Source organism: Protopterus annectens, chromosome 1.part1 (assembly GCF_019279795.1).
Source record: "Protopterus annectens isolate FY-2018-M chromosome 1.part1, PAN1.0, whole genome shotgun sequence".
In the NCBI taxonomy this organism is placed as follows: domain Eukaryota; kingdom Metazoa; phylum Chordata; order Ceratodontiformes; family Protopteridae; genus Protopterus; species Protopterus annectens.
The window spans coordinates 25,491,270-25,512,085 of NC_056726.1; the positions used below are offsets into that span (position 1 = coordinate 25,491,270).

Consider the following 20,816-nt stretch of genomic DNA (forward strand, 5'->3'; position numbering starts at 1 on the left):
TATAGCTCAGAAAAAAATAATAATAGCATTAGCATATTTTTACAGTGGCAACAATAAGCAATTAATTACAAATAGAAGGTGTTCAAATTGAGCATGATAGCAGAAAAAGTACAGTTGTGTACACTTACCATAAATGTAGATGTTCGAGTGTATTCACTGATGCAGTCATTACATTTGGGTAATCTGCTGGCAGGTTGCCCTCAGCCAGCCTGATTAACAAAGTCTTTGGTCCTGCGTCGGTTGCTGTCCCTTCTTCCATGACGTCAGGTTGTCAGGGGTATAAAACATGCAGCCGACGCCATTACATCAGTTTTTCTTGCCCCAGATGTCAGGTGCCCCCTAAATGGGGAGCCAACTATTTAAATAATTAAAAACACAAAAATATACCTCCAAACAAAAGCAAATACACCAAAAGGCTTTTAAGCATAGTAAAGGAAAGTAGAGGTATAGTAAGAGAAAAACAGGGGATTGGAGGGAGGGTAACCAGGACTGTAACAGTGAATACACACGAACATCTACATTTATGGTAAGTGTACACAACTGTACTATGTTCTTCATGTTTCACTGTTGCAGTCATTATATTTGGGTAGATTCCCAAAGCCATGGTTGGGACAATGGATTTATACAGCACTAGGACCAGCTATAAGGCCCTGCAGGACTGCAGTGGCAAAGCCAGCTCTGGATTTAGAGAAGAGGGGTAAATGGTAATGCTTGGTGAATGTATGAACTGAGCTCCAGGTAGCAGCTTCCAGAATGTCTCTGGTAGGAACACCTCTGAGAAAGGCTGTAGAAGTAGATGCAGCCCTGGTGGAATGAGATCTGATCCCATGGGGGATAGTTTTACCATGGTGCAAATAGCAGAAATGAATACAACGGCTTATCCATTTGGAAATAGTCTGCTTTGAAATAGCCTTTCCCTCTGCCCCTGCAGCAAATGCCACCAGTAGTTGTTCAGATTTTCTTAAGAGATTTTGTCCTGTTTAAGTAAAATCTAAGTTGTCTGTGTACATCCAATGAATGCAGAATCCACTCCCCCTTGTTCTGTGGATTGGGAAAGAATGTTGGCAAATGAATGGTCTGATTAAGAGCCACACTGGATACCACCTTAGGCATGAAGGATGGATTGGTCCTGAGAGACACCCTGTCCACATGAAAAATAATGAAAGGCTCCACTGCCATAAGAGCCTGTAATTCGGAAATCCTTCTAGCTGAAGTGAATGCTAAAAGGAAAGCTGTTTTCCAGGAGAGAAATTTTAAGTCTGCAGTAGCAGCTGGCTCGAAAGGAGAGAGAGTGAGTTTTTCCAATACAAAATTAAGGTCCCAGGCAGGGGTTGGAGCTCTCCTGGGTGGTCTTAAGTTTTTGTCCCTTCTGAGATACTGCTTTAGCAAAGGATGAGAGAAGAGGGAAGGTTCTGTGTTGTAATGAGCTGAAGTGGCTGAGGCATGGATTTTTATGGAAGAAAAGGACAGGCCCTTGTGAAGCATCTCAGTTAAATATTGTAAAATCTGAGGAATATTGGGCACTGTTGTGCATAACCCTTGTGATTCATTCCAGGCACAGAATCTTTTCCATTTGTCAGCATAAGATTTTCTAGTACTAGGCCTTCTAGTCTCCAAAATGACATCCATCACAGGTTTGCTGAGGGATGACAAGGGTGAATTTAGGTGATTAACCATGCTGCAAGATTCAAAGTTTGGAGCTGAGTGTGCGGAATTTGGTTGTTCTGCTGAGACAGTAAGTAAGTTGTCTGAGGCAGATGCCACAGTGGAAGATGTGACACATTGCACATCAGGGGTACCAGTGCTGGCGATGTCAGTCTGGAGAAATCAAAATCATTTTTGGTTTGTCCTGCTTGACTTTTAGTAGAACTTTGGAGAGCAGAGGCAGAGGGGGAAAGGCATAGACTGATAGGTTTTTCCAGCTGAATGATAAAGCATCCACTTTCCAGGCTTTTTTGTGATGAGTTCTTGTGCAGAATTTGTCCAACTGATAGTTCTGGGGTGAGGCAAAAAGATCTATGTCTGGACTCCCCCATTTGTGTGCCAACATGTTGAAAATCTGTGGTTCCAGTTTCCATTCGTGTGGGTCCATGAGATTTCTGCTTAGTTCGTCTGCCAGATTATTCAACTTTCCTGGCAGGAATTGAGCTTGTAGTTGAATTTGATAGGTCAAGGACGTGTTCCACAATGCCATGGCTAGCCTGCAAAGGGGGTATGAGTGTGTACCCCCCTGCTTGTTTATGTACCACATAACTGTGGTGTTGTCTGTCTTCATCATTAATTGTCCTGGATGAAGGTAGTCCTTGAAGGCTTTCAGAGCATTCTGTACAGCTAGCATCTCTTTTTGATTGATATGAAGGTGCATTTGAGTTGGGCTCCATTTGCCCTGAATGCACTTCCCTGCCAGATGAGCTCCCCAAGCATAGTCTGATGCATCTGTAGTTAGGGTTTGGGCGGCAGGGGGTGGGGTGAATGGCAGCCCTTGTTTTGGTGGCAGGCCTCTGACCACCATAGGAACTCTAGTTGCAGGCAAGGTATAATTGGAATCATTATTTCCAGGCTGTGACAATGTTGACTCCATAAACTCTTTAAGTACCACTGAAGTTTCCTCATATGCAGTCTTGCATATGGAATTAGAAGAATGCAGGAGACCATGAACCCCAAGGCTTGCAGAATTTATCTTGCAGATAGCAGGGTTTTTGTGGCCACCTGTTTGAAGTAAGTCACCAAATGAATTTGTTTTTCTGGCGTAAGGTAAGCCATCTGGGCAGTTGTATTCAAGCTTGCACCCAGGAATGTAATTTTTTGAGAGGGTACCAGTTGTGATTTCTTTTCGTTTATCGTGTACCCTAGACAAGTTAGAAACTTTTTTACAAATGCCGGATGTTTTTGAAGAATGTCCCTGTTTTCTGCCTGAATTAGACAATCATCCAGGTATGGATATATTTGAATATTTCTTTGCCTGCAAAATGCAATTACTGGAGCCAGGCACTTTGTGAAGACACTGGACGCAGTAGATAAGCCAAAGGGCAGTGCAGAGAACTGGTAATGCAAATAGCCTGCTTTGAAGTGGAGGTATCTTCTGCAAGATTCCCTGATTTGGATATGCAGGTAAGCCTCTTTTAAGTCTAGAGTTACCAACCAGGCATCTTTGCCTAGCATTGGAAGTAACTGTTGAAGAGTCAGCATCTTGAATTTTGGAATGTCCAGAAACGTGTTTAGAGTAGATAAGTCCAGAATTGGACGCCATGATTTATCTTTTCTGGGTACCAGGAAAAGTCTTGAATAGAAACCTTGTCCCTTTTCCTCTTCTGGGACTGCTGAATAGCTCCCATGTCCATGAGAGACAGTGCTTATTTCTGGGCCTCTGCCCACTGATTTGGGGGCAGGTCTGGCCATCCGTTTGGAATTGGCAATGTGTGGAAATGAAATCTGTATCCCTTGGATGCTATATTTAAAACCCATTTGTCCTGGGTTATAAGTTGCCAGTTTCTTACATGTACTGCCAGTTTTCCCCCCAAAGGGGCAGCTGAAAGGTAAGTGCTTGGTATGTGTAGAGGGAAGTCATTGAGACCGCTTACCATAGGGAGGTGCCTTGTTTCCAGATTTGGAGGAGGAGGCACCCCATTGTTTTGTTCTAAAAGTCCCTTATGACTGAAACCTGGAGCCTTTGGAATGTCTGGGTTTGACTTGAGTGGCTCTGAAAGGAACTGGAAAGAACCAGTTCTTAGTAGGCCAGTGCTTACTAAATCTTGGAGGTTGCACTTGTAAGAAATCTTTCACAGTTTGCATAGATTTAGCTTTATCTTCCATCTTTTTTAAAACTTCTTCAGCCTTATTACCAAAGAGATGGTCCTGTTGTAAAGGAGCATCCAACAATTTTGCTTTAACATGATCAGGCAGAGTTTGCTATTTGAGCCATGCATGCCTTCTTAGAACAGAGACAGTTACAGCAGCCCTGCAAGAGGCCTCCAAAGAATCAAAACCACATTGCAAAGTATGTTTTCCAACTTGTTCAGCTGAATGCAATAAATCCTGTAAATCTTTATTTTCCACACAGTCAGAAATTAACATCATTTTCAGTTTAAGCAGTCCCATGATATGCTGCTGGTATTTAAGCACATGAAATTGACAGTTTAAAGCCCTGATTGCCAAGGTTGCAGAAGTGTAAACCTTCTTACCCCATCTATCCAGCACCCTGGAATCTCTATCAGAAGGGGTAGGATTTTTAGCAGTAGAGGCCTTAATGCCCTTGGGACCCTGGGAAATGGTTTTAGGATTGGCAATAGGATTTTTGAAAAGGTATTTGTGGGAGTCAGGAACCCTGTAGTATCTGTCTGGCTTACAAGGAGCTGGAGGCAGAGAATCAGGAGCCATACTAGATTCCGAAAAAACATCATCAGCAATGTCTAGGACAGGAGGTATAGCCAAAGGCCTAGGTTGAGGAAGAAGGAAATCCCTAAGTCTCTTTTTAGATTCAGAGAAATCCTAACTTTCCCAGTGGAAATGTTCCTGTAAGGTATGTAAAGTTTCCCTAAAAGAAAAATCCTCAGGGGGAGAAGCAGAAGGAATGGAATCTCCTGCATCAGAGTCCTCATAAGTAGGTATAGACAAATCCTGTTCATTAGAAGAGTCAGAAGAAATAGAATCCTGTTCAGAAGATTCATAATCAATGTCTTGCCTAGGCCTCTTAGAAGGGGGGTGCTGGCTACCCCTGATCAGAGTAATTAAATCTTCAGCCATTTTGATCATTTGTTTTTTAGGCATAGGGGCCTGCACATGTGGCCCAAGCGTCGTTTTTTAGACATAGATTGGCCTTAGTTTTGAAGATGGTGTCGGTCTAATATAAAAATCTGTAGGCCTGAAAACACCCTCAGAAGCTGGTGCCTGCACAGTGGCTCTGGACCCATCTAAGGTAGAGACATCCGCGGGTTCCATAATTGAAGCATCTCGCGGCATACCAGACTCTGAATGGGTCTCAGTAAAGGCCTGCGAATCAGAAGTAGCGGATATCAGGGGCTGCAAAAGCACCTCACTGAGTACCGGCGAACTGGTGAATGGCTTAAGAGAAGTGTCGTTGTCAGTTTTGGACCTCAAAGGCCTGTCTCTGTCTTTTTCTTTGTGTTTTTTAGGTATTCCGGTAGTCGGATTGCTAACCGACGACATTTCTGGATAATTAAATCGTGAGCCGAAATATTTAGATGCAAAAATATACCGACGTTTAATAGTGCGCTGATTAAATTTAACACAAAACCGACAGCAAGGTACGTTGTGGTCAGGGCCTAGGCAAGGAATACAGTACAAATGAAAATCCCTATGAGGTATTTGCTTCCCACAAGTAATGCAATTATTAACTTTTACTGACATCGGTAAGGAGCAAGAAAAAGTTTCCCCAATGGGGTACTTAGCTTTTTAGTTCAAGACTTCGGTTCTGAAACACACAAATGAAAATTTCAGGAGTTGGCTGACCGGCACTTGCAAACTGCTTCTGCTTCGGGCACCGCACGGCAAAAAAGACTGATGTAATGGCGTCAGCTGCATGTTTCATACCCCTGACAACCTGACGTCATGGAAGAAGAGACAACAACCGACACAGGACCCAAGACTTTGTTAATCAGGCTGACTGAGGGCAACCTGCCAGCAGATTACCCAAATGTAATGACTACAACAGTGAAACATGAAGAACATGTAAGTTTTAGTAAAGATTTGTAAGCACGATAAATGAGAGTACTAGGAGCAAATTGCAAGCTAATAATAAGGTAAAATGAATTTATTTTCAACTAAGGTAAGCCTGAAATTATCCTTCTCCACTAATGATACTAAGGATGTCTGCATGCAGGGCTGGATGGAATGATTCTCAAAAAAGTAATATAAATTAAAAACAGTAATTTAAAACCTGAAATGCTAATAACACTAGCAAAGTCCAGTGATCAGCACACACAATGCTTAATCAGTTAGACAGATGCTTCTAAGGATTATATAGAACCCAAGGGGCTCAAGAATAAACAATACTGAAAGCAAAATTTAAAGATGAAAATGGGCATCAGAGGAAGAAGTATGCAATAGTTCAAGCAGTGCTAAAACCAAAGGAGTGTGTGCTGAAAAGACAAGGCTTGTACAATCTTTTTCAGTGCACAAACATACACACAAACACAATAAACAGAAAGAAGCCAGTACAGCTGTACATTTTTTCTTGAAGTTTTTACTGAATGGTTTACCTGTGTGACCTTTCCACCCTTTGTTTTACAGCTATAGCTCTCTTTCTCTCCTTACACACACACACACACACACACACACACACACACACACACATATATATATATATATATATATATATATATATATATAAAGAGAGAGAGAGGGGTTTACTATCGCCTGCGTGGTCAGCAAGGTAAATTCCTGCAATATTGAAATGGCAGTTCCAAAACCCATATCATTGAAAGCCAAAAATATCAGAAAATACCTAACCCCAAAAGTCCCTACCTCTCTGGATCCAGACACAAGTCCTAACATTAGTCTTGTAGAGCTTAAGTCCAGTAGTTCATTATTGTGAACTTTCAATGACCTTCCATCTCTGTTGTTGTTGTTGTTGTTTTGTGTCTTTCGGCTTATCTCTGTATTACAAGAATAAATCTCCCTTCTTTGCAATATATATATATATATATATATATATATATATATATATATATATATAGATATATATATGCATATGCACATGCATATTACTATAAACAGAAGAAAACTATTCACTTATCTATTCTGTCTGTGGTTTGTAAGTAGATGTTGATAACTGCCCCACTTACCCTCTTCCTCCTCCATAATCTTTCACTTGTCTGTGCTCTTTGGTGGGTGTATTTGTGTGAGAGTTCAACACTCATTCTAGTAATCCATTCCATGCTTCCACCAGTTTATCTGTAACATAGAGCATGGTCAACTAAAGCTAAAATGTCTTCCTGCTGCTGGTAAATGATGCACTCTACTTCCTTCATTCCCTTTCTTCTGAAATTCCAATATTCCTTAATCCTTCTCATGATTCTTTTGACCAACATCATGTCCCTCATTCCTCCGTGATGCCAGTATGAAAATTTCAATTTCTTCTTGTCATGTAGTTCTTCAACATTCTTTAATTATTCTTGATGATCTCTCCATCTTCTGTCAAACACTGCCACATTTGTTGTATCTAGGGTGTCTGCGAAAACACACAATACTTAACTGAGATTTGAACAGGGTCTGGTAGAGAAAAGAATGGAACCACTTTCCCTAGGGTCTAATCCTCTTAGCAAACATCACAGAATCCTACTAGCTTCAGAACCCACCCTACTGTGCTGTGCTTGATGGTCTAAATGTGTAAATACTACATGCCTAGGTTCATCCCTGGACCAGATTGAATTCTACAGCTAAGCCTCTCTCTCACCCACAGCAGGTTATTGGGCCTCAGATGAAACACTGCATTTCTAAGTGCTGACTCTCACCTTCTCCATCTCTGCCATTATTTGTGTTTTCTCAGCTTCCTCCTTACTCTTCTTATTCTGTCTCCAACTGGATCCATCCCTTATCTTGATGCTGTCCAAAAACTGATCGTGTTTTTGATTCATGTTATGTCAGAGGCAGACACCACAAACTGCAATGAGTCGAGAACTTATACCTAATGTGTGAGGCCCTCAGCCTGTGCTATCTCAGAGTGGACATTTAATAACAATTTAGTCAATGCACACACTTACAATGTTCAGGGATTTTTAAGCAAATGATCATCAGTTCCCCTTTGGCACAAGATCTGGATCACTCAGAAACAATTATCAGAAACAATTATATCTGATCAAGTAAGCAAGCCACTGCCTCATGTAGTAGCATCAGTCAACCAATAAATGTCCACAGGAGGAAACATCTAATTAAATAAATTAACATATTTTTCTTTTTTTATTTGGAAATGTCACCAGGGATTTGTGGGTAGCTCTTTTTTCGAATAAGTAATTAGATTAGATATAATTGTTTTTAGTCCGTCAATGAAAATTAACATCAGGATAACTCATGTTTCCTCTTTCTTTTCCATTAGTGGTTACTTATCCACCAACAATAAAATCTGGACACTTTTAAATCACTTACTATTGTCACTTAGGTTCAAAACATGTATTTAATGGTATTTTTGCTAAATGACACTTCAACAATTACAAGTAACTGAAATCCCAGTCAGAGAACTGTAGTAGGTTTCATGTAGAAAGTCTGCAGTTACAAAATCTCACTCACCTCCATAGCTATGTGACCTTAAGAGTTGGCACTCATAGGTCATAGTACATGCCTGACTTATTCCCATATAAAACATACCTCTACCTGGCCAAGGCTTTTGACACAATCCCCCACCCCAGACACTAAACAAACTAGGAATAAACCCCAACAGCCACTGTATTGCCAACTGTCTCACAGATACAATGCAGGAGATCAACACAGAGGAAGTTACTTCATAAACAGACCAGTCACCACTAGAGTCTCCCAGGGTTCAGTTTTACAATCTCTCTTGTCTGGCATCTAACTTTCCAAAATAAAAGCCAATACCACAGGGCTCTGGCTGACTAAATGTGCAAATGACTGCAAGCTACGAGCATTAGTTAAATCTCCAAATGACACAGCCATCCTGCAAAAAGGTTTATCCCAAACAAATAATACATTCCTAACTGGTCTGGTTGCTTTCAAGGCATCTACCAAGAAAAGGCTGCAACAAGTCTACAGACCCTTGCATCACCTGGGACAAGACTGTGGATCACCAAACAGGCTGTGGCCTGATTCTCATCTTGGGATTGCTGCTAATGTTTTCTTTCTGGTGAGAGAAGAAACAAAGAGCAATATATCCCAGCAGAGTGAAGCTGTGATGAGACCAACACTAATAGCCAGGCAGTAGCCATTCACACAACTCCCCTCTTTTCATCAATCTTGACAAGGTAATTCTTTGTTTTCAGCAAACACTGCTTGACTTGTTTCTAACTTAAGAATATCTGCTTAAATACCTAATCCATAAATCATCAGGATCTTTGTATTGGTTTCCCCCTCAAGTGTTTTGCAGTGCCCTGTATAGACACAGGCATTCCGATTTCACTAATACCAAATTACACACAAGACAACTAGTTTGCTGTGACAAGCAACAACCCAAGAGTTGCAAACTGCATACTCTTAATACTGCTATATATTCTCACTCCAACAGTCTAATCAATGAAAAAGGGTCTCAGCTACAGCGTCTTCTGCGTAGAGACATGCGTGAATGGGTGTATCTTCGTTGAAGGTTGTGTGTCAGGCCTGGCAAGCCGGTACGTAAAAAATCAACTGCCAATCATTAGCGGACCGGAGTTCCGCTGTGGCGACCCCTAAACGTGAAAAGCCGAAAGACACAAACAAACATGGATATGAACTTTCCCACTATATGTTACCAGCTTGGTGGATATGGGCATCCTGAGGTAATGTAGAAATTGTCTCATGCTTGCTAACAACCAGTTAATCCTCAAACAAACTGATATGGTATGTGAGAGATGCATTTACACAATGTCACTGGACTGGAGGCAAATCTCTCACATAAAAGTACTCCTAATGTCAATCAGGTTGTCAGTAGTTCACACAATGCACCCATCACACACAATACAAAGCAGACATATAGACCCATATATGCTGAGGTACTTAAATGTAACCTTCCTAAACCCTAAAGACCTCCTAGATGAAGTACACATAACAAACACCCTCAGCAACACCAAATGCACTTTTTCAAAACAACCCCCATATCAACACATACAGCCACATCTCATAGAGCATCTACTTCTAAGCCCTTCAGGCAAGCCACCAGACAATCCAACATCCTGGTCATTGGAGACTCAATTATGAGACACACTGATGTCCCTCTCACCAGGCTGAGTGAGGGGAAAGTCACAGTTAATTGCGTTTCAGGGGCTAGGATCTGCCACATTACACACTCACTCAGGTCATTGGAAGACAAGTACCAGTAAAACTCAGTCATAGTTCATGTAGGTGTAAATGACCTGAGACATACCTTCCTAGACTATATGAAGAAAGGCATCATGGAGTGCTCAGAATATGGCTAGTATGAGCCTAGCATTTCACCTTCTCTGAGGGTGATGCCACAATACAAACAAAAGATGACTGACTTTAATAACTGGCTTAGTGTCTGGTGTCATTCTAAGGGGGTACAATATTTGTCAGCATGGAAGGAGATGGTTCACAGACCACACTGTTTTGCTAGGCATGGTCTGCACCTCTCCCCTCTAACCAAGAAAATCTAAAGTTATTACTGCTCAATGCTAGGAGTCTAAACAAAAAACTCCACTCCCTAGACGTTCTCTTCACCATAGAGAATGCTGACATCTGTGCGGTGATTGAGACATGGTTAAAGCTGTGGGCAGCACACCTACAGTACAAGGATATTATGCCTTCCACACAATTAGACCAGCTATTACACAGACATGGACTAAAGGTGGAGGTGTCTTGATTTATATCAAAAATAAATATACCTCAAGGCTGGTCAAACAGGACAATGCACTTGAGCTTCTCCATGTTAAAATCATCATAGGCAAAATCCAATACCACTTCCTTGAAAACTACATGTCCCCCTTTATGACCCAGGAAACCCATACCATGTATTTAAACTTATTGGAAACACTCACCATCCAACCCAATACCGTATTCATGGATGACTTTAATTAACCCAGTATAAACTGGGAATCCTATATGACAACAAAAGTACAGGCACAGAGATTCCTGGATTTTGTAAACACAAACTCCCTGGACCAGAATGTCAGTACCCTAACCAGGGGTCCGACCATACTGGATCTGGTCCTCACTAATATGGGAGAGTACTGCACATTTCCTAGTGTAATGTCTTCCCTGGTAAGGTCACACCACAAAATGGTCTCCTTTGAAGTAAAAATAAAATCTGGAAACCCAGCTAACCCTGGAATATCCAGGAACTACTCTAAGGCTAACTTCCTGCTATTAATTGATAACTTGGCAAAATTTCAAGCCCTATAAAACCTGAGAACATTGCTGCCTATGCAGAAATGCTCACATAATCCCTATACAAGCATGTTATTAGCTGCATAGTGGCAGCTGCACACACCAGGAAGAAGTCCAGAATTAAATAAAAAAACAAGCCACCCTGGTGGAATCACAAAATCAACAGGCTGCACAACAAAAGGAAGAAAATCATGGCAAAAATTAGGAGGTACAGCACCCAGCAGGATGAAAGCAATCACATCAAACTAAACAAACAAGTCAAAGGACAAATAAAGTCTACCAAAGCCAGATTTGAGGTAAATTTGGTCTCCCAGGCCAAAGACAACCACAAGACATTCCTTAACTATGTCTGCAACCTCAAAGGCAATACGCACTTGTATACAGAGCTCATTGTAAATGGAGCCACATACAGTGAGCCAGAAGATATATCAAACCTACTGGTGAACAAATTCAGCTCCATCTTTACCCTTCTCTCCCCATCAACCTCCCCTTAGGAAATACCATCAAATATAACTCCCCCTGCTTAAGCCCTCTCTAAGGCCAAGAACATTACATCAATGGATGCAGTCAACCTCCCAGGATGCCTTCTAAATAGCATAAAACATGACCTACTAGGACCTATGGAATTGCCATTAAACTGTAGCTTCCAAACAGGCTTCATGCTTCATGAATGGAGAACAGTAACGGTCATTTCTCTACACAAAGGTGGGCCACCTACAGACATTTGAAACTACATGCCCATATGTCTCACTATTCTCATTTGCAAAGTTGTGGAAAGAATTACCATGGAAATGATCAATAATGATATAATAAATGTCCAGACACTGGACCCAATCCAATTTTGGGCAGGTCACACCTACTCAACCTGATGGATTTCTTTGAGAAGGTCACCAAATTAACATATGAGGGCAAAATGGTGGACAGCCAACTGGCACACAGACAGGACCCAGGAAGTTAGAATTGGGGGAGTCCACCTCTACAAAGAGGCCATTCACAAGTGGAGTCCTTTAGGGATCGATCCTGGGACTGCTCCTTTTTGTCATTTACTTCTCTGAAGTCAAGGCCAATGTCAATGGCCTCTGACTGACTAAATTTGCAGATCATTGCAAATTAGGAGCTGTCAGTTAATTCCACACCAATGCAAATCTTCTCCAGGAAGGGTTGATACAGACAAACTAATGTTGTAGTCATGGACTAAAACTAAATGCCAAGAAATGCATAATAGTATTCTTTGGAAAGTCATCTACCCCTTGTAACAATCATACTGACAACACCCCTTAGAGATGATGCAGTAGTCAGGGACTCACGGATACACATAGACAGTAATCTAGCCTTTGACCTTCATGTGTCTACAGCAGTGAGGAAACCATTCTATGTCATGCAACTTATAAACCAAGCTATGGCATCTAGGTCCAAGGAATTCATTATTCCATTGTATTCAGCATTCATCAGGCCTATCATTCAGTACAATGTCCCTTTGGTATGTATCTAACCAGGCATACCCAACATTTGGAATGTCCACACAGGTTCCATTAAAAGAATACAGGGCTTAAATAACATCTCTTATGCACACCACCTCAAGGCCCTATCCCTGTATTCTGTCTCCTACAGGCTGTTGAGGGGAGATCTATGCCTGACATACAGGGCATTGTCAGACCCCACTCTGATGCACCTCCTGCATATCCACAAAACAAACAGCACCAGAATTACCCATTCTAAAGACTTAAACCTTGCCTGTGACTTAAAAATGACCTGCTGGAAAAATAGATATGTATCCCAGAGACTACCCTGTCTCTGGAACAGGCTCCCTGTCCATGTGAAGCAGAGTTCCTCCCTTACACAATTCAAGTGTAACTTGAACAATTGAATGAGGAACAGGAAATTCATCCTGGTTTGGCACCTATGTCTCTAATGAACACAGGCAGCCTGTAAATGGTTCATCTCCCAGGCCCCTGCTTGTAAATGATTAATTTGTCAAGCTCCATTTACACTTAAGGGTACCAGAACTTGTCAGAGTTTGGGATGCATGGTTAGGCTTAAAAAGGCTCTTGTGGTCATTAGCCAATAAACACTTATGAATCTATGAACCTATAAATGGTGCCAGAATCATGAACTGAATCTAAATGCCAAAAAATGTGTTATTGTATCCTTTGGGAAGTTGTCTACCCTGGTACCCTGAGGAACTACCACACTGACCATATGCCCCTGGGACTTGACCTAGTTTTTGGGATTTGGAACATATGTAGACAATGACCTAACTTTTGACTAGTATGTGTCCACTGTGGTAAGAGAGTCCTTTGATACTGCATGGACTACAAAGGAACTGCAGCTAGACTTAAACCTGTTTTGTAACATCAATGGAATGGCTTGGAGGGACAGGTACATCTTGCAGAGCATACCACTGCTTGGGAACCGATACATAAAACAAAACTCATCAATGTCCATATTCAAGTACACTTGGATCTATGGATAAGTAATAGAAAATTTACCCCAGGACTGTCCCTGTATTACCAATAGACAGAGGCATCCACCTAAATGCTTTATCCCATGAATGGATCCCCTCAAATAATCTATATAAACATTAGTTTCACTAGGAGGATTGTATCATTATCGCCCATGGGATGAGTAAGGCCAGTCTAACAGTATAGGTTAAGTCAAGCACCAAGAGAGAAACTAGTTAGGCTTAAAATTTTCCCAGAGGGCTGAATTTAGAAATCAATTGGGATGTCTAGGAATTATATTCAGTAATGTATTATAAAATGAAGAGAAGGCTTGGGAATAGTTTGCAATAATAATAATATATTTATAAATACTTAATTACACGTGAATGAGCTAGGTGTTGAAACATGCATTACGTAAATGATCTTTTTTCTTAAATGTATTTGATGAGTATAAGAATAGCATGTATTATTATGAATGTGTTATGAATTTAACATTATGGAGTGTATTGTGAAATGTAATATGGTTAAAACAATGAATTAATGTCATGAATATTTAATATAATTGATATTTATTATAAGAAAGTAACAATTTATTAAGAAAATAAAAAAATGTTGAATGTATTATACAGGAAAAGTATATTTGGTATGCCAGTGATAGAATGTAGGGGCTTTTAATGTGTGTTGGTGTTTAATGTGGGGATACACCTTTAAATCTGGTTAGTAATATATATGAATTTAATTAAATGTGGGATTAATTGAATGTAATTAAATATTTAACACATCTATTTAGGGAGTATAAAAAGGCTGCTTAAATTGTACTAAGTTATTCCTTAGAAGGCTTGTGGAGCCGAGGTACCAGATGATGAAGTAAAACAAAAGAATTTGCAGCTATAGCAGTGCTTCCAGATTTTTTATTTGAGGAGAATTCCTTGTTCCCTTTGGGGAACAGCTGGTATGTTTTTTTAATAAAAAAGTCAAAATTAAGCTAGCACCAAAGAGTGAAAATATATAATATACTTTAATACACTATAGCAAAACCAAAGAATCAGATCGGTTTCGGCACCAAGGCCTTCTTCACTGATACACTACTGACAATTAATGAATACTTAAATAGTATTCTCAATAAATCAATTAAGCAGACAAACCAGTATTTAAAGGCACAGTATTCTAACAAGAGTTATACTCAATATATGCAATCAACTTTAAAAACATTCAAAGATGGTCATTCAAGCCCGGGGAAAACAAACCCCCTAAATTAACAATCCAAGCCTTCTCTTTGCTATTTAATATACCATGCCATCCCATTTTCCTGGATCTATCCCCTCATATTTTATCAATAATTGTGAAATGAAATTTGGCTGTTTTATGACTTAATACATGTTTGTATAAAGCATTTGTCAAATGTTGATTTCTTATGTCACTTAGATGTTCCGACATTCTAATCCTGAATGGCCTGGATGTCTGTTCTGTCCCAAGTAAAATGCGGAGCAGGAGCATGTGGCCAAATAGACCACCCAATCTGTACCACAATTTCCAAAACATTTTATCTTGTACACCCTGATAGTGTTTCTACTAGAAAATTCTTTAGTTTTAAGCATGTGTGTACAAAATGTGCAGTGCCCACAAGGAAAAGACCTAATCAATTTGTCCCCTGTTAAAGTTAGTTGTTGACAAAAGCCTGTTGATGTATGCCAAGTTTTGAAGTGATTAAAGTATGAGCCCAAATTACGGCCTCTATGATATGAAAATAAACACTCCGGAGTTAGTATCTTAGCTAACTCCTGATTAGCCAAAAGAATGTTCCAATTATCCCTAATTACATTCCTAATAGCATTGATGTTCCTGCCATAAGTTGTCACAAACCTAACCACCTCTTCTTCCTCTGTACCTGATTTCACCTTATATTCCAATAATTGGGCTCTGTCTTGTTCTCTGGCCCAATTGCTAGCTGTCCTAACATACCCTGGTTTGTATCCCCGGTTGCGAAACCTATGTATAGGGTCCTGTTGATGGTATTCGTAAGTACCTTGATCTGAACAAATTCTCACTCTCAGAAACTGGGATTTGGGTATATTTCTAATGATATGATGGGGGTGTAAACTGGTTGCCTCCAATAAACTATTATATTGGGGGTATTTATGAAACACTTGTATGGAAAGCGTGTGATCTGGATTTCGTATTATACGAGCATCCAGAAAATGAATCTCCTGGTCATGCATATTAAGTGTAAACTCCATCTCCCATTTGTTCTCATTTAGATACTGGATAAACTCTAGTAAATATGTAACATCACCCCACCAAAACAACCAGCAATCGTCAAGGTACCTACACCAAATATCCATGTCCCCTAGATAGATGTTATGTCATGGGTCATAGATAAGATGTTCTTCCGGGTACCCCATAAAAAGGTCTGCATAAATAAGAGCAAATGAAGCCCCCATTGCAGTTCCCTGTATTTGCCAAAAGCAGTCTGCTTGAAAGTAAAACACATTCTTTGTTAGTACATGTTTAGTCATACAGGTTAACAAAGTGTTGAAACTGGGTGGATAGATGTCCGCCTTCTCAAGCCAATATTTTAGGGTCTTCAACCCAGCCCAATGAGGGATATTCGTATAAAGGGCAGTAACATCTAAAGTGCACATCATCCAACCTGGTTCCACATGTGAGTCAGACACAATCTGGAGAAACTGAGTGGTGTCCTTTAATCTTGAATGAACCATTTTTAATAAAGGTTGTAGATATTGTGTAAGGAACAAAGAAAGAGGTTCCATCAATGAACCCCTGCCAGAAACTATAGGTCTTCCTGGTGTTTTCTCCAAACATTTATGAATTGTAGGTAGCAGATAAAAAATCTGCCTCTGAGAATCATCCACCAATAATCCCTTCCTCTACAACAAGTTCCAAAAAGGAATCTATTTCCTTTTTGAACTGCATAGTGGGATCCAGTGGCATCGACATATAGTATCTGGAATCATATAACTGTCTAAAGGCTTCATTCAAATAATATTGCATGTTCATGACCACCACTGCTCCTCCTTTGTCAGCTGAAGCAATAACAATATTGGAATTATTTTTCAAATTTATTAACGCCTGTTGTTCCTGTTCTGACAAATTATGGCCTAACATGCGTGAATCATATTGTTTAAAATGCAAATTTTTAGGACAAGATTCTTGAAACACAGAAACAAATTGATCCATAGGAGGCTGGAAATTAGATCTTCGAAACTGAAAATCTGTACCTATCCAACTCGTATCTTGTTCACCAAAAAATAGTTTTAGGTTTAACAGACGGCAAAAGGCCAACTCATCATTGACAACAGTATCTTCATTCACAAAGAAACCAGGAACATATGATAATCCTTTATTGAGTAGTTGTAATTCAACATTGGTAAGATCAACAGAGGAGATATTATGCACATGAAAAACTTCTATTATTGACGTATTCGAACCTGTAACAATGTTTCCACATTTTTCACTTTTTCTATGTTTTCTACCACCCCTGCGTTGCTTAACCCTAAAGGGTCATCCAAACCTCTGGATTTTTTATGTACTGGGGATCCCTGAGTGAGTACTTGTTCAATTTCTGTAGCAGACGAGTCCTCCCCTGGTGCTACTATAATCTGTTTTAGATCTCTTTAAAATGGATCTAGATCTCTTCTTCTTAGGTTTCCCCACACCGGGCTGCCCATCAAAAAACGTAACCATTTTTCTGGGGAAAATGGTTTACCCTTATCGTAATCTGCCAGGTCCCGTTGAAATTTCTGTAATTTCTTAGTTTTTAATGTTTTCTCCAAGGATAATAAATCCTGGGAAAGTTTGGTCAAGCATAATTTATACTGGGTCTGTCCATCAAAGGCTTTAACTTCCTCACAAATTTGTTTAATACCACTGGTATTTATTTCTATGGTCCGTTCATAATAGGAAGAAAGAGTATTAACAAAGGACATCATCACCCGTTGCTCAGCAAATGCAAATTGTTCCATCAATAAATCATCAGGAGCACTAAGAAAAGGCTGTGTTCGAATTCTCAACCCCCTTGGTGTAATATTTTTTGCTTGATAAGCCCTAAACAACTTTAAGTGCCATACATTGGTCTTGACTGAATACATACTTTTGGTAAGCTTTCCAAACAAATCCCTACAAATATCATCTGGGTCCCTTATGTTACTATCCATACTTGCACTCTGGTCCATAAGGCCAAAAATTTGTAAATCATCTTTATCAGATGAGAGTCCCTGTAAAATAGTAACCAAATCCACTGTCTTCCCAGAATATCACAGACACTATATAAAAAAAGTGAAAATCTAACTTTGGCAATTAAGTACTTAATACTACCACCTTCCCACCTCCAGGATAGTGCATACAGTGACAAGAATTATATTTTCAACAGCTTAACATCCCAATATAGATGGAGTCCAACTGCCTATATTAAACTGATAAAATGCACATAATATCAACAGGCAGTACATAAAACATTTGCCCTATAATGAATAAAGTTCTAATCATAATTATACAGCAATGCTATCAAATAGATAATTGTAAAATTGTAATTTTCCAGTTGTGCGAAAAATAGAATACTATACAGGATGAATACGTTATCTAGAAACTGCTCACGACCTGAAAATCCAAAAAAACAAAAAGCACAGAATAAGAAGTCAGATCATTGTGCCCAACACATCAAAACATCAAATTCAAATTAAACCCTGATACTGTGAATATACACTTGGACATATCCTTAAACAACAATTTGTACTGCGGCATTGTCTGTTATAAAAAACACATACATGCATAGAATCTACTGGATTGTTATAACCATCACGTAAACCACAATAATCATAGTGTATTGTATTCTAGACAATAATATTAAAGCCAAATGCTACAACTGGCAATATACATTCTTTGATGGTCTGTTCCAATTATACCATAAATGAAAATAAAAAAGGTCATTGAAAGACAAGCTTCCGATACAAAATTAAACAAATGAATAAAATCATGCACTAATAGTCCCAAATACCGGGACTTGACAATAGTCACTCAAACGTGATCATTTCTGACTTTCCAAATCAGCTTCTGATGTTGTCAGTATTGTAACACATAGACATGTCCCAAACATGAACATCCCAGCCCTAAAAACAAGTCAACAATAATGATCTAAAATAACAATCCCAAAAGTAAATCGCAACACATTAGGTGAGTAGATAAATGCAAAAATATCCCTCCAAACCAAGTAGAAGGCAGCTGTAGCAAGTAATAATAGCAAATGAACTACAATCAGAATGTAGAAAACGTTTAATAATGTAGCGTAAGCGCTTTCATAACATCAGTTACTTCCTCAGATGCATAAAAACAGTGCATAAAGATCACACACACACACACACATATATATATATATATATATATCTATATATATATATATATGTATATATATACACACACACACACACACACACCAAGGGCATATAGAGAAGCCAGTCATGTTCCACATATTTCCTTCCATTTTTTAAAAACCTATAAACCAATTAAGATTTAAAGGAACAGCAGCCAAAACAACAAATGTGCATGTAAAACACCCATACATTAAAAAACATTGGTAAATTATTCTGTCATACTATGGAAAAAAAACTTGTATTGATTCATATATATATATATATATATATATATATATATATATATACATACAATTCATCTTAATCAAACATAATAATTCATCTTTTAATTCTCCTTCCTTTTAACATAGGTTTCAAGGAGATCATTCAAACCAGAGCCCCTATGGGCTCCCATGCGTAGAATCCATTTTAACTCTTGTGTTTCCATTTGATTAATTATAGCCCCTATTCTAGAACTCTCCTGTACAACTTGCAAAACCTGAAACTTAAATTGATGACTGCCTTCTTCAGTTAATACGTGTTTAGCTATGGCACTGTACTCACGCTTCATCCTTCAGTTAATACATGTTTAGCTATGGCACTGTACTCACGTTTCATCCTTCAATTAATACATGTTTAGCTATGGCACTGTACTCACGTTTCATCCTTGAGTTAATACATGTTTAGCTATGGCACTGTACTCACGTTTCATCCTTCAGTTAATACATGTTTAGCCATGGCACTGTACTCACGTTTCATCCTTCAGTTAATACATGTTTAGCTATGGCACTGTACTCACGTTTCATCCTTCAATTAATACATGTTTAGCTATGGCACTGTACTCACGTTTCATCCTTCAGTTAATACATGTTTAGCTATGGCACTGTACTCATGTTTCATCCTTCAGTTAATACATGTTTAGCTATGGCACTGTACTCACGTTTCATCCTTCAGTTAATATATGTTTAGCTGTGGCACTGTACTCACGTTTCATCCTTCAGTTAATACATGTTTAGCTATGGCACTGTACTCACATTTCATCCTTCAGTTAATACATGTTTAGCTATGGCACTGTACCCACGTTTCATCCTTCAGTTAATACATGTTTAGCTATGGCACTGTACTCATGTTTCATCCTTCAGTTAATACATGCTTAGCTATGGCACTGTACTCACGTTTCATCCTTCAGTTAATACGTGTTTAGCTATGGCACTGTACTCATGTTTCATCCTTCAGTTAATACAAGTTTAGCTATGGCACTGTACTCACATTTCATCCTTCAGTTAATACATGTTTAGCTATGGCACTGTACTCACGTTTCATCCTTCAGTTAATACATGTTTAGCTATGGCACTGTACTCATGTTTCATCCTTCAGTTAATACGTGTTTAGCTATGGCACTGTACTCATGTTTCATCCTTCAGTTAATACATGTTTAGCTATGGCACTGTACTCACGTTTCATCCTTCAGTTAATACATGTTTAGCTATGGCACTGTACTCACGTTTCATCCTTCAGTTAATACATGTTTAGCTATGGCACTGTACTCATGTTTCATCCTTCAGTTAATACATGTTTAGCTATGGCACTGTACCCACGTTTCATCCTTCAGTTAATACATGTTTAGCTATGGCACTGTACTCACGTTTCATCCTTCAGTTAATACATGTTTAGCTATGGCACTGTACTCACGTTTCATCCTTCAGTTAATACATGTTTAGCTATGGCACTGTACTCACATTTCATCCTTCAGTTAATACATGTTTAGCTATGGCACTGTACTCACGTTTCATCCTTCAGTTAATACATGTTTAGCTATGGCACTGTACTCACGTTTCATCCTTCAGTTAATACATGTTTAGCTATGGCACTGTACTCACGTTTCATCCTTCAGTTAATACATGTTTAGCTATGGCACTGTACTCACGTTTCATCCTTCAGTTAACACATGTTTAGCGACGGCACTGTATTCACGTTCCATCCTTCAGTTAATACATGTTTA

At 39.3% G+C, this 20,816-nt stretch overlaps 1 protein-coding gene across 2 annotated transcripts in view; it reads right to left on the bottom strand.

The window, feature by feature from the left end:
• The window catches only part of NPR3 (natriuretic peptide receptor 3), a 574,731-nt gene that overhangs the window by 297,353 nt on the left and 256,562 nt on the right, over positions 1 to 20,816 (bottom strand). The window lies entirely within an intron of this gene.